The sequence below is a fragment of the Sus scrofa genome, chromosome 2 (genome assembly GCF_000003025.6).
Source record: "Sus scrofa isolate TJ Tabasco breed Duroc chromosome 2, Sscrofa11.1, whole genome shotgun sequence".
Lineage (NCBI taxonomy): Eukaryota > Metazoa > Chordata > Mammalia > Artiodactyla > Suidae > Sus > Sus scrofa.
The window spans coordinates 124,466,744-124,483,466 of record NC_010444.4 but is presented as its reverse complement, the minus strand read 5'-3'; positions in this window follow the sequence as shown (position 1 = coordinate 124,483,466).

Genomic DNA, 16,723 nt, shown 5'->3' with positions numbered 1-16,723 from the left:
AAAAAAAGGCAATTAAAATACAACTAAGACCATATATAGTAGTGAAGTATTGAACTTTCTCTCCTCAAGATCAGTAACACTTCCTCCATGTTACATATACTTCCTTTCTGATCCTCAGACTGTCTTTGTAAATAACATGATTGCCTGTGTAGACATTTATTCTAATTTCCAAAGAAATTACCTAAACTAATAAGTAAGTTAGAAAGGATTCCAGGTACAAAGTCAATATCCAAAAAAAGAAAATCTATTGTATTTCTATGTAATTGCAGAAAACAATTGAAAAAATAATTTAAAGAGGTATATATATTAACAATACCTTCTAATAATAGATAATTTTCTTACAAAAAATCCAAGAAATTTGCCTTGAAAGCATTGCTAAGACAAATTAAGACACAAAGAAATGGAGAGACATGCCTTTTTCAAGTACTAGAAGGTTCACGGTAGTTGAAAACACAAATTACAAAACACAATACAAACCAAACCCAATCAAAATCCCAGCTGACTGCTTTGTAAAATTTGACAATTCTAAAGTTTGAATGAAAATATAAAGGCTTATAATAGCCTTAACAATTGGGGCTGGGGGGAGAACAAAGAAAATTTAAGGACCTGAATTTAAAATTTAATATAGGGCTGTGATAATCAAAACGATGAAGCAGTGGCCTAAGAGTAGCAAATAGACCAATGGGACAGAAGAGAGACCAGAAATGGGTCTATACCTAAAAAGCCAATTGAATCAATGGTGGGTTAAAGTAAAATCTTTAAAACAAATATTGCTGAAACAACTAGATATCAATCTTTGGGGTGGTGGTGAGGGAAGATATTGACGCAACTCACATTGAATTCAAAAACTTAGAGTTGCTACAGTCCTCAACATACAAGCTAAATTTATAATGCTCTAGATGAAATGATGGAGAAATACATTTATGACAAGACCGTAGGTAAATATACCTTTGACAAGACAGAAAAAGAGTAATTCTAAAAAAATAATAAAACATCAAAATTTTTAAAAAAAACTCTTACCTCAAATGGCACTAAACAGAAAGAAAAGGTATTTACAGACTGGGAAAAAAATATGGTAGAGATGTATCCGACAAAATACTTGTATCCATAGTACATAAAGTAATTCTATAACTTGATAATTAAAACAAATAACTCAAAAAAAACCAGCATAACTACTTGAATAGACCCCTCACAAGGGAAGGTATATGAACAGCAAATAATCCTATGAAAACATGTTCAGCATTATTAGTTATCATGGAAATTTATATTAAAACTAATAAAAATCATGGACTTGGGGAATGGACTTGTGGTTGGCAAGGGCGAGGGAGATGGATGGGGAGCTTGGGGTTAATATATTCAGACTATTGCCTTTGGAATGGATTAGCAATGAGATCCTGCTGTGTAGCACTGAAAACTATGTCTAGGTACTTACAACGCAGCACGACAACAGGAGAAAAAATTACGTACACATGTATGTGTAAGTGGGTCCCCATGCTGTACAGTGGGGAAAAAGTGTGTTGGGGGGAGTTCCCATCGTGGCGCAGTGGTTAACAAATCCAACTAGGAATCGTGAGGTTGCGGGTTCGATCCCTGGCCTTGCTCAGTGGATTAAGGATCCGGTGTTGCCGTGAGCTGTGGTGAAGGTTGCAGACGCAGCTCAGACCCTGAGTTGCTGTGGCTCTGGTGTAGGCTGGTGGGTACAGCTCTGATTGGACCCCTAGCCTGGGAACCTCCATATGCCATCAGAGTGGCCCAAGAAATGGCAAAAAAACAAAACAAAACAAAACAAAAAAACAAAGTGTGTTGGGGGAAACAACAATAAAAAAATAAATTAAAAAAAAAGTAAAAAGAACATATACATGTATGTGTAATGGGTCACCATGCTGTACAGTAGAAAAAAAATAATGTATTGGGGAAATAAAAAAATAAATGAAAATTAAAACTGAAATAATAAATACCACTACACACCTACTAAAATGGGGTTAAATCTATTGAAACAATTAAAAAGACTAACAACTCAAGTTTTGTCAGGAATAGGAAGCTCTAGCACTCTCGTATATTTCTGATGAAAATGATACAATAATTTTGAAAAACTTCAGTTTCTTTAAAAGTTAAATATATACCTACTTTATAAGTAAGAAAGTCTAAGTCTAGGTATTTATCCAAGAAAAATGAAAATGTATGTTCACAAAAAGACTTGTACAAACATGCACAGAAATGCCCATGGCCAAAATATAGAAACAACTTAATCCTCTACATAAGTGGATAAAGCAGGATATACTCTAAATCCTATGTAGTGGATTTAGAAACAAATAAATAAGCACTTATGGATCATCTATAACAGATGGGAAAGCAGACTATGTAGGTAGAGATACCTGCAGATGGGTAACACTAGGGGGGACATCTGTGGAAATTTACTTCCGATAGCTTTAATTTGCACAGAGAAGTAGCAATCAAAGACATCCACTGAGAATGAGGACGAGGAGAGACATATTAGCGATTTCCAGAGAAAGGAGAATATATAACCTAAGCAGAAGAGTGAAGCAAAAGTAAGATCCAGGAAAGTATTAAAGCCTTATTTGTTCTTCTTGTTCATGAATTTATAGTGGGATGGAAGTGTATATTTGTGTGTGTTCTTTCCAGTTCTATCTATTTTCATGGATATATGTAGAGAGAGAAAGTTAGATTTAACTACATGTGTAGTTGAGCCTAGCTATCTAATGAAGCAAGAAATGGACAAAGGAGTTGAGGGCCTATCAAAGGAAGTGCTATAATGGTTGAATAATTTAAGCAAACCAGGTTGGGGAAAGATATTAAGAGTGTGAATTAGTATATCTCAGTTGATTAGAGGGCAATGAGTGGGTTGTTGGAGTGGGGCATGGGATATTAAGAGAAGAGCCAGAGAAAGAGAAGAGATAAAGTAAAGTGCAGGAAATAAATATAATGAATAATTCAGAGTCTGGGGTAACAATAAGGTCTAAAATATGACGAGTGAATAGCTGAGGAAAGATGGAACTCAAGAGGAGAGGTGCTCAAGAAATTGAGGGGGCAATGTGCCCAAAGATTCATCTATGGGAATATTGACATTGCCACAAATCGACCAGAAAGGTATTGAAGATAATGATAAGAGCTGAGAGCTAAAGCATCTGAGAAATGAAGGTAGAGGGATCAGACATAGGAAAATGACAGAAACAATGAGAGATAGTGGTTAATCTGTCATCACAATATCCAAATCTGGGTGGCGGGAATGATTAGAGAGAAACAAAAGACAATTGTCTGAAAAGGTCAGAAAGGGTCTGAAAACTACTCTGAAGACTAGATAAAACCAAATCTGGGAGCTTCTGCTCTGGTGAAGTGGGTTAAGGATCATGTGTTATCTCTGCAGCAGCTCAGGTCCCAGAAGAGGCACCAGTTTGATCCCCCACCAGGCACAGTAGGTTAAGGAAGCCAGCATTGCCACAGCTGTGGCATAGGTTGCAGCTGAGGCTCAGATTTTATCATCCTTGGCTGGGGAGTTTCCATATGCCACAGATGCATCCAAAATAAATAAATAAATAAATTGAAAAAACCAAGCCCACCTCAAACTCCAGTGAAAAGGCAGGGAAGAAAAGGCAGCCATTGACTGAAAGCTGCAGGATAAGTACTGATTTTGAAAAAGAGCTCAGATTTTTTTCTAAGAGCTAAGAAATGAAAGCATGTTCAGAGGAGAGTTTCAGGATTGTGTTGTGCTGCTACTGGATTGTGAGTTCCAGTAGAGCATTTGGAAATTAAGGAAGAGTTTGAGAAAGGGAAGGAAGGGTGATTAGAGTGAGTGAGGTGACCATGACTCAGAAGTCTGCGTTCCTGGTGAAAACTGAATAAAGGGGAATAGAAGGTTTCATAAAATTACTTGCTTTGGATTTAAGCCAAATGGAGACTGCAATATTTTGAGTGTAGGAGGGTAGTGAGAAGATGTGGGTGTCTGGTTCATCATAGTTATCTCTGCTGATTGAGGAAAGAAGTCTGGGAACTTAGGACCTAGTATGATGAACTTGTTATGGCTGAAATGAAAGGCAGAGAAGGCCTAGAGGGTGTGACCTTAGACAACTTCATGGGGTTTAACCTTGACTTCTATTAACAAAGAAGTGGGGGTTTTTTTGTTTTGTTTCTTTGTTTTCTTTTGTGGGCCACACCCGCGGCATATGGAATTTCCCAGGCTAGGGTTCGGTGGAATTGAAGCTACAACTGCTGGCCTATAACACAGCCACAGCAATGCCAGATCATTAACCCACTGAGAAAGGCCAGGGATCAAACTCACATCCTCATGGATCCTAGTTGCGTTCATTAACCTCTGAGCCATGAAGGGAACTCCCAACAAAGAGGTGATTTACACCAAATTTAATACAACTTAGATTTTTCTATCATTCATAAAGAAAGATTATACATTTTTAGCTCGTGTACATCAAGCACGTAGATGCCAGGCAATGTAAGTGTACTCTAAGTGTAGGCATGTTTTAACAAAAATTTTTCAAACAACATTATGAAGTACATGTGATTTTCATCCCTATTTTACAGATGGCAAAACCAACAGTGAAGATTAAATATCTTGTCTAGGACCACAAAACTAATAACTGTTTAAAACCAGGATTTCATCCCAGAGAATTTGGCACCATAGACTGGGTATTTACTTAAATGCTAATAAGTGAGATTACAGTGTTTTTGTGTGCGTGTATGTGTGTTCTGTCTCAATAGAGTTTCATTTTCATATATGAAATGCTCACCTAGAGAACAACCACACAGTGCACAGGATGAGAAAATTATGTTTTTTCTGTTTTGATTCTTAATATTTAAATTAACACCTGGATTTTATATTTGAGGATGAAAATGCTGTGTTTAATGAATTCATATGTTTCCTCTTTATGGATTTTAACTATTGACCTCTTAAAAACATTCATTTTTAATGGTTAAATACAGCTATTAGGCAGAATAGAGACACTTTCCCAGAAACAGAAATTTAAGGGTCATTTTTGACCACAACAGTGCTCCTAAAATCATTCTTTGTATTCAATTAGAACAGTCATCAAAGATACACACAAGGGCTGTGAAACCAGCACACAATTGGAACAATCACTAGAAAAAATTGAGAATAGCTCCTTGAGGAAAGAGGAGATAGAAAGGTCAATTATTTGGAAAGCCATTAGACAAGAGCCTCTTTTTGTTTTTATACCCACAACTCTGCATTTGGGATTCCACAGTGATATGTTTGATCAAACATTATTTTAAGAGGCAGCCAGATGGATGCTCAAATTGCATACTTTAGCTCTAAGTAGATGGCAGATAGATTTTCAGGATAGATAGTTTTCCTAGCTGCTTTAATGTTCACTATGATTACTAGCCAATGGTCATTAAACCAGCCATAATCATTTGACCAATATTTCCTATAAATTGAATATTACTTTGCAAATTTAGTTAATTAGAAAACAAATCTTCAATTTTGAAAATTTATAATGTGTTAATTTATGGATTTTTTTGGGGGGGACACAAATGAACATTGCCTCTATTTCATCAAATTTTATTTTTCGTATCTATGGTTTTATTATTAAAGCCATTATTCTGAATAGGAACAGAACATAAATGTCTACAATTTGTAATCTCACTTCTGGTTGGGAGAAACCACAGTGGAAAAAAAAAATCAATACAAGACTGAAGAAAAATCAATAAAGGGAGGCCTAGTATAATACCTACCATAGGAAAGAGTTCCCTTTTTTCAAAAATCTATTTAATAAAGTTTAATTATGCCAATTTCTTTTTACATTGTGCACATGAAAACTAATGACCCAATAGCCTTTTTTTGTTGTTGTTAAAAAAGGCTTTTATTCACACATTTTAAAATTATTTGTCAATTTGTCCTTAACCTGTTCCTTCTCCAAGTTAAATCATGTCCAAGTCTTTTTGTGTTGGTTTTATTATCTAACTCTTTAATCATCTCTGTGTGTCTTGCTATCCAATTAACAAGATCTGTAATGTTCTTCAGTGGGATATTTTAACATATGAAGAATGCAAGTGTTCAAAAAACTAAATTGAAGTTGGAAAATGCACTAACTACTTCCATCATCTATTACCTTGCCAATGTTTCCAGGACTATCTACCAATTCTTTTTTTTTTTTTTTTTTTTGTCTTTTGTCTTTTTAGGGCCTCACCCAATAGCATATAGAGGTCGCCAGGCTAGGGTTGAATCATAGATGAAGCTGCTGGCCTATGCCACAGCCACATGGGATCCACACAACATCTGTGATCTACACCACAGCTCATGGCAATGTCAGATCCTTAACCCACTGAGCAAGGCCAGGGATCAAACCCACATCCTTATGGTACTAGTCAGATTCATTAACCACTGAGCCACAATGGGAACTCCATCTACCAATTCTTAAAACATCACCAATACCAGATGCACTGCCCATATGAATATATTATTCTCAGTACTCAAGACTAAGAACATTTCCTTGATGTTTACTAGTAGTGATGATAAAGTTCAACTAAATGAATTATTTTTTCTTGCAATCTCCTTTGCGATCAGTGCTAAGCATGGCAGGGGTGAGCTGGAAGGAACACTGGGACCATGGACACTTGCATTTTAAGTATCTTTTTTTGGTCTCTGTAATCTCATCGCTTTCCACTGTTCATGTACTAGATAATATCCTATGTGGTATCAGAACAGGAGTCTTACTCAATACCTGCAAGCTATTCAAAGGTAGGAAAACTGGAGAAAGATCTGACCATGCCTGAACCAAAGATCTGACCATGCCTGAACCATCTGACCATTGCCTTAACCAACCTGACTCCTAGACAATTTGCAAAGAAATAAAGGGAACTAGCCAAGAGAGAATAAGAGAGAATGAGAAAAGGCAGCCCCAGTTATGGAGCCTGGAGGGAGAATGAGCACCAAAACAACATGACTGAGTTGCTCAAGGTTGTTCCAACAAAGAATCTTGATAGATTGCTCATTATCAATCTACCCTGATGAAAGGATCCTTCCAACCCAATCCACTCTCTTACTATCCTCAAGTTTTGTCAGATGAACCTTCACTTAGAACCCTAAACTCTAGGCCTGACACCTTACTTTTACTTTGTACTTTACCAGTTGCCTTTGGCCTTCTCATGGTGTAGATAAGCACCACAAACACCAGCCTTGTAAAGATGACTTTATTCTCTGAGTAACATCACCCCAGGCACCAGTTAATTACTGGGTGCTTCTTACTGGGCTTTCCTACTTTGCCTTTCATCATGTTTAGTCACTTCTTTTAAGTTAAACAATATAATCTATATAATCTCTGCTTCAGTTTTAACAGCAATATGGGCAGCCTGGATGCCTTTTTGCTCTTCCAGTGTGGGTACAATATGACTCTGAGTATATAAATATGAATTGAGTTGGTTGGGGTTTGGAGAGGATGGGGAATTTGAAAGTGATCATTGACTAGATCATAATCCCAGACTAGCATCACTACTCTATAGCTAGATGGAATATTGGCCATCATGATCATCACAGGTATTCTACTCTTGAGATCTTGCTTGTGAGAAGATGTCTAGCTTCTTCCTAACATATAAGTCAGCATAAACAGTGTAAGTACCTTGCTTTCTCATTGACCACTATGCTTTCTGCTAAAATGAGTCATTTTCATGTTATTTGCAATTTTACCTCTGTGTGTGTGTGTGTGGTGTGTGTACATCATTTTAAGTATCTTTTTGTTTTCTTCTATTTTACAAGGCTGATATCTTCACATATTTCTTTGTGGTTTCCTTCACACCTCTGAGTTCTAAATACTGGAGGACCCACAACTGCATCTTTGAACTTCTTTTTATATTCCTTCCCTAAGTGATCCCATCTAATCCCATGGATTTACTCCTAATCTATACTATGATGTGATGTTTCACAAATGTATACACCTATCCTGCGCCTTACTTGGAATTCTAACCTCCCCTCTTCACAGGTCCATAGATATTTATTATGCATCTTAGCCTTACCATATTCCAAACCAAATCCCAATTCCTCCTCTCAAACATTCCACTTCAGTCTCACTCATCTGAATAAATCATAATTTCATTATTCTACTTGCTCAGAATAAACAAAAAATACTGGGAGTTAACTGTGACGTTTCTATTTCTCTCATAACCCATAATCTAACAATCTAAAAGCAAATGCTAATGGATGAATTTTCAAAATATATCCCAACACTGAAGACTTCCCACCACCTTCTCTATCATCTGCCTTGCTTCAGGCTAATGTTTCCTCTCTTCAGGATTGTTCCATTGGTCTACTAAACTTTTTCTTGGCTTCAAACCCTGTTATAAGCCTCATCTATGCCTCTGAGTAATATTTTTAAAAGATAAATCATCTTGCTCCTTAGATATTGCCACTACTCATATAATTGCTTTAATAATTTCTTATTTCAGAGTAAAATCTAAAGTCCTAAAATCACTACAAGATTCTACAAAGTCTGACACCATCCCGACTACATTGTACCTCACCTCCTGTTGCTCCTCTCTTACTCACTCTACTCGAAGCTGAATGACTTTCCTCAGACACTCTAAACATGTTCCTGACCCAGGGCCTTCATTCATATTCTTTCCTTTTCTGAAATCATCTTCTCATATATCACACAAAATCAGCTCCCAAAATTCCTTTGGGTCTATGTTTAAATGTCACTTTATCCAAAAAGCCTTGCCCAACTGCTTTAAAAAAAAAAATGGCATTTTTATCACTCTGACTTTCCCAATCTCCATCATTTCCTACCTCCCACACACCACTGTATTTTTCCTCCAGATTTTCTATTAACACCAGATGTACCCTACATGTGATGTTAAATTTGTATTTTGCTCCAGTTAGAGGGCAAGCACTATTATTTTTGTTGTTGTTTTCCTGTGCATTATTGTATCCCAGTTCATAGAATAGTACCTTGGCCTAGTAGACACTAATTAAATATTTGTTGAATCCCTTAATTTTAGAGGAGTGGTAGCATGGATTCTTGGAATTCTAACAGATTTGTTTCTTATAAAATTAATATACTTCTACAGTAATCAAGCACACTGTGTTCTCTCAAATGATTTCTGCCCCATCTAATTAATAGAATTGTATAAACATTTGATTATTTTTTCTGTCACCCTCAGTAAACATGTTAATTTAAGCCATGAATATGAATAGAAAACATATATTCAAAGACTGGGTTTTTTTCTGAAATAAAATATAGGAATTAAAACAAAAAAATAAGTCTAATGTTCAGGTTCATTATCTTACCATAAAGGGTTAAAAATTCATAACAGATTTGTAAAAATCTATTTAATTGTGTGCTAATGCAATTGGAGGAAAACACATAGAAAACTTCAACTACAAAATCATCACTCAGTTTCACAACTTCTGAAGAGTTGTTACGAACAGATAGAAGGTAAATATTTCTACTGCAATCCTACCAGTTGCCTAAAAATTTCATTGGGTTAACAAGCACTCTCTCAATTTCTACATTTTAGTCGGAAACTTAGTAGAGATGGATCTTTATTGAAGGACAGCTCTCAAAACGACATCTTAATGGACAACTGCTCCATGAAATAAAACAATAAATAGTTAATAGGATGTCAAAGGCAGCTATAAGGGAAGAGCAATGATTCTAAAGGGGAATAGGCAGAGGAGAGGGCCATACTTTGGTTAAGGAGGGGAGAAGAGGAGTGGACTGTAACCAAAGAGAAATCCCCCCCCCCTCCGTACATTATACAATGTGAAATTTTAGGTGACCAGTATCTAATGTACAAATTAAAATGAACACTGGCATTTGACTAAAATCCTCCACTACTCCTCCTTAATTTTAGTAAAACATGGCAGACTTGGAAAAGTCTTGTGTCGTTCATGCTTTGGCAAGAAGAGAATAGGTGCAGTGTTCAGCCTGAGGAGGAATGCTGTGAAGGACATCAAGTGCAAGGATGAGATGCAAAATCAACATTTAAGTGGAAATGAGAAGGTGAGTGCAACAGTGGGAAGGCATAGAAACAGACACTCCACAGAGGGACTCTGGGAAGAGGCTCCTTTATCCCACAACATGTAGGAAGCAACAGTGAGGTTAGTTAAGGTGAGAAAACAAATATAGAGGATTTGAGAACTCCCAAGCAACACAAATTTGGCTTATACAGAAGAAAGGCTTACACACCCAGGCCTCTAGTTATTCCAATATTTGGTCTTGGAAAAATAAGAAACAACAAACATCAGTTCATGAACTCAGAAAACTCCTTTTACTGAAATGCACAGTACTTCTTTGTTAAGCTCTAAGCTTCTATTTAATTTCTTGATGCTTTATCTTCCTCTTCCTGTAATTTATACAGCTCTATTTTTTGATTTTGCTGTGATTTCCAGGAAGCTCCAGGTTAAATTTTATGCTGAAGCAATGAAAATGTGGGACATAATATCCACTCAATATTTGTTGAATGAGAAAACGGAATAGTTAATAGCAAGATATTAAATTGGATGTACCCTAAATTCAAGGATTATGGCTTTGCAGGAAAATGTCTGATGGTCTGAAAGTTTTGGATCATATTCAACTACTAGGGAAGTTGGAATTTCCCTTAAATCGGGATAATTTGCCTCTAGAACAGACTGAGAAGGAATAACTCAGGGCATACGTCAGTAATTTAATATCTAGGTTATCTCAGCCAGATCTCTAGCAGGTAATGTTGATAGTTCTTTCCTGCTCTGAAAGATTTAAATCTAAAAGAGCTTCCTCACAAAAAAAGCAGGCTGCTTTTCAAATCTTGGTTGAAAGCAACCCTTTCTCTGTTTCTTTCTTTTGCTTTTCTCTTTGATTCAGTTATTGTAATTTTCTCAGTAAAATTGCATTATTTTACTCAAGAAAGCATTGGAGTGTCCAGTTTATATCACACATGCTGGAGAATATAGATATGCAGAGGAAAGTCTATTGATCAAAGTCATTTGTATTTCTGCCTCTTAGTCTCTCAAATATCCTGATGCTTTTATGCAAGAGATTTTCTTTTCCTTTTTCTCTTTTTGGTGAATTAAGAGTGGCTAAGGTGGACTTTTATCTGAGAAAATGAGGTGGTTTTAATTTCTTAACCATCTGTTAGTTGTTCATGATAATTTTAACATCTACCTATGGAGTTGTTATTTGGGAGACCATTAATATACACCATTAGTATTTTAAATGTACAAACAGAATCTTCTGGCAGTTGAAATTCAGATGCATCATATATTTTTATTTAAAAGAAATCTTAGGATACCTAAGTGGATAGGATAGTTATGTGAAAGAAAGAATAAAAACCTCAATTAAATATGGAAGCCTCAACTAGATAGAGTTGGGAGACCATAAGGGGCAGCTCTCAGGGACAGCAGAGCCCAACAGGAAGAAGAGTCTTCTTTCCTGGAAAGAATTTTACCAAAGAATATCTATGGACTCCTTGTTTACTGCAGCCTTCCCAACTTCCCTTCCTATCTACAAAACCATTCTTCTTCCCTTGCTCTTCAGAGGAACTTGCATATGGCCTGCCAAGATTGCATACTCTGAATTGCAATTCTATGCTGAATCCAAATAAATCTGTCTTTTCTGGGAAAAAATAGCTGTTTGAGTTCAATGCTTTTTACTCCATTAATTGCTATGTATATGCCCCTGCTGAAAATGATCATTTCTAAGGGAGGCAATTTTGTGACTCAAACAGTGATCATAAATTGCCAAGCGTAAGAACATGTCTCTCATTTTATATTATTAACTGAACTGTTTTATCTCAAAAGCATGATTTCATTCCAGAAAACGTCAATGGCATCTTTAAAAGGAAGGTTCAACCTTAACTGAAACTACACAGTAAGTATATTTAACAAACATTACTATGTTTTCAATACTTTGTATTTGTAATTAAGGAGCATGTTTTGCTTTTTTGAAATATACTTCTCTTCTATCCTCACGTTTTCTAAACTAATGCCTACATCTGTACTTTTGGAAAATAGTAATTACTATGCCCAATGTCATGTCTCCAGTGACATCTCCTATTACCTCCTAAATCTAGGGTTTACACTTTTCTTATTTTAATTTCCTGTTAACTGAGTAGAATTATCTGATATGAAAAAGGAACTTTCACACACACCCATTACAAATACTAAATAACAATAATAAAATTTTTCAAGTCTAGAGCATTTCTAAATGCTGTAACATTGGCCATGTGTATTCATAAAGAAAGAAAAAGTCTAAATTTCCAACCTAGAGTGTGTCCACATACATAGGAAATCACATAAACATTCAAATACAGAGAAATGAGCAATTAAATTTTATCAGGAATTATCAGGAGATATAAGTAACAATGTGGAAAGACCTTGAAGATTTCTTCTTGAGTAGAATATATCCCCAGCTGTAGGTCATTATATAAATTATTATGCTACTCATAGAAAGCAAATGCAAACTCACATCCATATGCACACCAACACTATATTTTTCTATTGGCATAAGTATTCATGTCAAAAGTTACTGTGAATTCCTCTGGAGAAGTGGTAGGGTGGGAAAATGCTGGTAAAGGGAGACTTTTTTTTACATATATTATTTTTATGAAAATAATGAACCAGGCAGATTTTAGAGTGAAAATCTGATTTTAAAGTAATGTAATATACTGTATACTTCCTAATTTCACGCCTAAGTTCTTTTCCCTCCTTTTTATCTTTTTTTTTTTTTTTTTTTTTTTTTAAAAATATGGTTGCACCAGTGGAGTTCCAATTATGGCTCAGCAGTACCAAACCTGACTAGGATCCATGAGGATGCGGGTTCAATCCCTGGCTTTGCTCAGTGGGTTAAGGATTCGGCGCTGCAATGAGCTGTGGTGTAGGTCACAGATCTGGCTCGAATCCCACATTTTCTGTGACTGTGGCATAGGTGGGCAGATGTAGCTCAAATTCAACCCCTAGCCTGGGGATTTCCATATGCCATGGGTGCTGCCCTCAAAAGCTAATAATAATAACAATAATGATAATGATAGTAATAATAATAATATGGTTACACCTGCAGCATGTGGAAATTCCCAGGCCAGGGACTTAATCTAAGCCACAGCTGCAACCTATGCCACAGTTGTGAGAAAGCTGGATCCTTTATCCCACAGAGTCAGCTGGGAATTGAAGTAGCATGTCTGCAAGCAACCCAGGTGACTGCAGTTGGATTCTTAACCCACTGCACCAGGAAGAGAACTCCTCCCTCAATTTCTAAGTATTCAAAATTAAAGTATTAAGTGTTTCTTTGGAAAATAGTAAAATATTGCATATTCCCTTCTTGTCAATATTCCCAAGGAATTGTTAATGTACTAAATGCTATTCACTTTTGTAGTCTCATTTTCATATTCCATGAAAAAAAATTACTCTATATTTTACTTGCATTCAATATAGAAACAAAAAAGTATTCAGAAAAATGTTAGGTTAGTAATTGCTGATTCAATCCACACATTAGATAATAAAGAATGAACCCTTCTGAAATATTTAGATGCTTCCCTAGAAAAACTGAAGGGAGCATACAGGGCCTATGTCTCCATGCTATAGGAAGCTCATAGCAATTGGGTAAATTGTCATTCATACATTAGTTTATGTTATGTTTAAAAAGACTGAAGGAACTTAAAATGTGTGGACAACTGTCTCTGATAGATATCACTGCATGCCACAATCAATGTGTTCTGTTTCCACCCCCCCGCCCAGGTCTGTGACATGTGAAAGAGTTCCTGGGCCAGGGATTGGACGTGTGCCACAGTGATCAACTCCAGATCCTTAACCTGATGCAAATTACAAGAGAACTCACAAAATGTTCTACATTTCTTCATCTTTATATTTCAAATAATCTTAAGTCTATTTAGCTGTTATTGTATGCCTATTCTAACTAGCACAGGACCAAAGAAAGTCTCTGACAAGTTAAGCATGTGCACATTATTGTGGGGACTTGCATTTGAATGGAACCCAGAAATCTACCTACTTATATATTTTTTAATTTTATGGTTTATCAGTTTAATCTAGCAAAGCCTCTGAAATACCTAGATCTTGTAACCACATTCGATGAACAAATATCTCTTTAGCTACACTCAAACCAAATAAAGAAATGCTTTTTTAGAATCAGAGTAAAATGAGTCCCCAAACATAGATACCTATTAAGTAAAGATATTAGACAATCCCAATATTCCTTTTGTCACTCAAAAAACAATTGATAAAACACTTTACTAAGGTGTACACAAATAAGTTATTAATAAACTGTATTTACCAACACCTTAGAAAATCACAATGCTGAAGCATGAAAGCCCAGAGAGTCAAAATTTCCTATAAAAATCCACTATACCATCTATAAATGCACAGTGCCTTCTGGACTAGACTCAGTCTGATGAGATGGTTACAGCAGGAGACATATAGTGGTTTTCCACATCATTACCAATCTTAGGACTCGCTTATGGAAAGGGACAGACCTGAGTGTAGGAGAATCCATAAAAAATTAAATGTTCACATGATGTGACTCACTGTGTCACTTTGCTCCTGATGATAGGAGTTGAACATTTTATTCCCTAAGGTGCACATATAATTTAGTGTCTACAATCTCCAGTATTTAACCCAGGTCATGATGAAAAAGTGCTACATTTTTCAAGTCTTGTGGCAGAATTAGATAGCTATGTATAACATCACACATTCTCCCCAGCCTTTTTAGTGTCATTACACCAGCTTTTTTTACTGTGGCAATGCCCCAGCCAAAGGACTATATCCCTTTGTCCTCCTTATTGGGGTGTGGCAGTTTAAACAACAAATATACTGAAATATTATGTGACCATGCTTCACTAAGTTTCCTTAAAAGGGGGGAAGTGAGCTCCTTTGTAATTGTGATGCCTAGAATATACATATAATATCTGGGATTCTATTAACTGTTTTGCCGTATGGACAAAGGTCATATTCTAAGGATTTCAGAGCAAAAAAGTGAAAAAAAGCTTGGATCATGATGATTTTAGGTGGCTGTCATGCCAGGTCTGAACAGCCTCTGGCTTATTGAGTTTTCTGACATATACAGGCACATCTTGTTTTATAGAAACTGGTTTCACCACATTTCTCAATATCTGTTGTTAGTCTACCTGGAGTTGCTTAAGGCTTTATGAATTCAAGATGCCTGAAGCGTTTTTTGATATCTTCATTGAGAGTATACTTTATATAAACAAAAAATATTCTCAGGGCCATTTTTTTTTTTTTTTTTTTTTTAAGGCTGCTCTTGCAGAATATGGAAGTTCCTGGGCCAGGGATAGAATCAGAGCCGTAGCTGTAGACCTGCATCACAGCCACACCACCACCAGATTTGAGCAGCATCTGCAACCTACACAATGCCAGATCCTTAACCCACTGAGCAAGGCCATGGATCAAACCCACATCCTTATGGATGCTATGTCAGGTTCTTAACGCAATGAGCTACAAGTGAACTCCCTAGTGTCATTCTTAACTTTTATGTGTAATTCTGCTATCTTTGATATTCTTTAAAAATAGTGTGAAGATTTGCTAACTGGTGAAATTACATGTTTAAGGTATTTCTCTCCAGCTAGATTTTAAACATCACTAAAATAAGATTTGTGTCTTTTTTCCTCGCCTATTTGTCTCCAGTACCCAGCACAATTCTTGTTTGAGAACAGGCACTCAGTAAAGAGAATTATCTTACCGATGTCAATAAACCTGAAGTAATGCAGGCATCTTATATACCTAATAAAAAAATGACATTCCTTATACTTCTTTTAGAAATAAATAGCTAAAACATGAACGGTTTAAAATTGAATAGCTTAGAGCCCTTTCCTAGTGCTGCTCCCTCCCATGTTTTCACTTTAAACAAAATTGCCTGTGAGCTAAAGATTAGGCACCCTGAGCACAATTGCCTGTGAGTTAAAGATTATAAGCCTCTGATGTTTTTCAGGAACTTTTCTAGCTTGTTCTAATCTCTGATCAATGATGGTTTTCAGGAAACTTCCCACTTTGTTCTAATCTCTGATCAATATGCCCTTCTTGAAGAATTGTTATGCTAGGAAAAATCAAGATGCGATAAGCCAAAAGACCACCACTGGGATCACGCCAAGATCTCTTGACACCAGCTTCAATAACTAGAGTCTCCCCGCAAAGTAAGAATGTATGTTTGTTCCAACCTCGATTCTTATCTGAAACCCTGTTTTTCTCCTTTTAGATACACAAGTGCCCACAATTCTTCCCCTAAGGAGGGCACACTTTTTAGTGTGTTAGCCTGCTGTAGTCTCCTTTGCCTGGCAAAGCAATAAAAGTTTTGTTGTTGTTGTTGCTGTTGTTTTTTTTGCCCGAGGCTCTCGGTCTATTCGGCAACAATCATTACATGACTTGGAGCCAGCAAGGAGTTAGTTGCATGTAAACGTAACACACCTGTACTCTGAAAGCAAAGGTCAGGAAGTAGGGATTACCTACATCGGCATTCTCAATTCTAAAAATATGTAAAAGTAATACTTTTCAATGGGAACTGAAAATCGTTTCACAGATTTTATAAAAAGTAAAACTGAATTATGAAGATAGAAAACTGTCAATTTAAAATTTGAAGAGGATGAAAGAAGATCTAGTGATGAACAAATAACTTAGTAAATGTAATTAAAGGGGAAGAGAATAAATAACAAAATCCAAGGAAAATTTCAGACCTTTTTCTGGTCTGTGCCTCACCTTCCCTCATCTCACTTCAATTCTCTTTACAATTTACCACCAGAA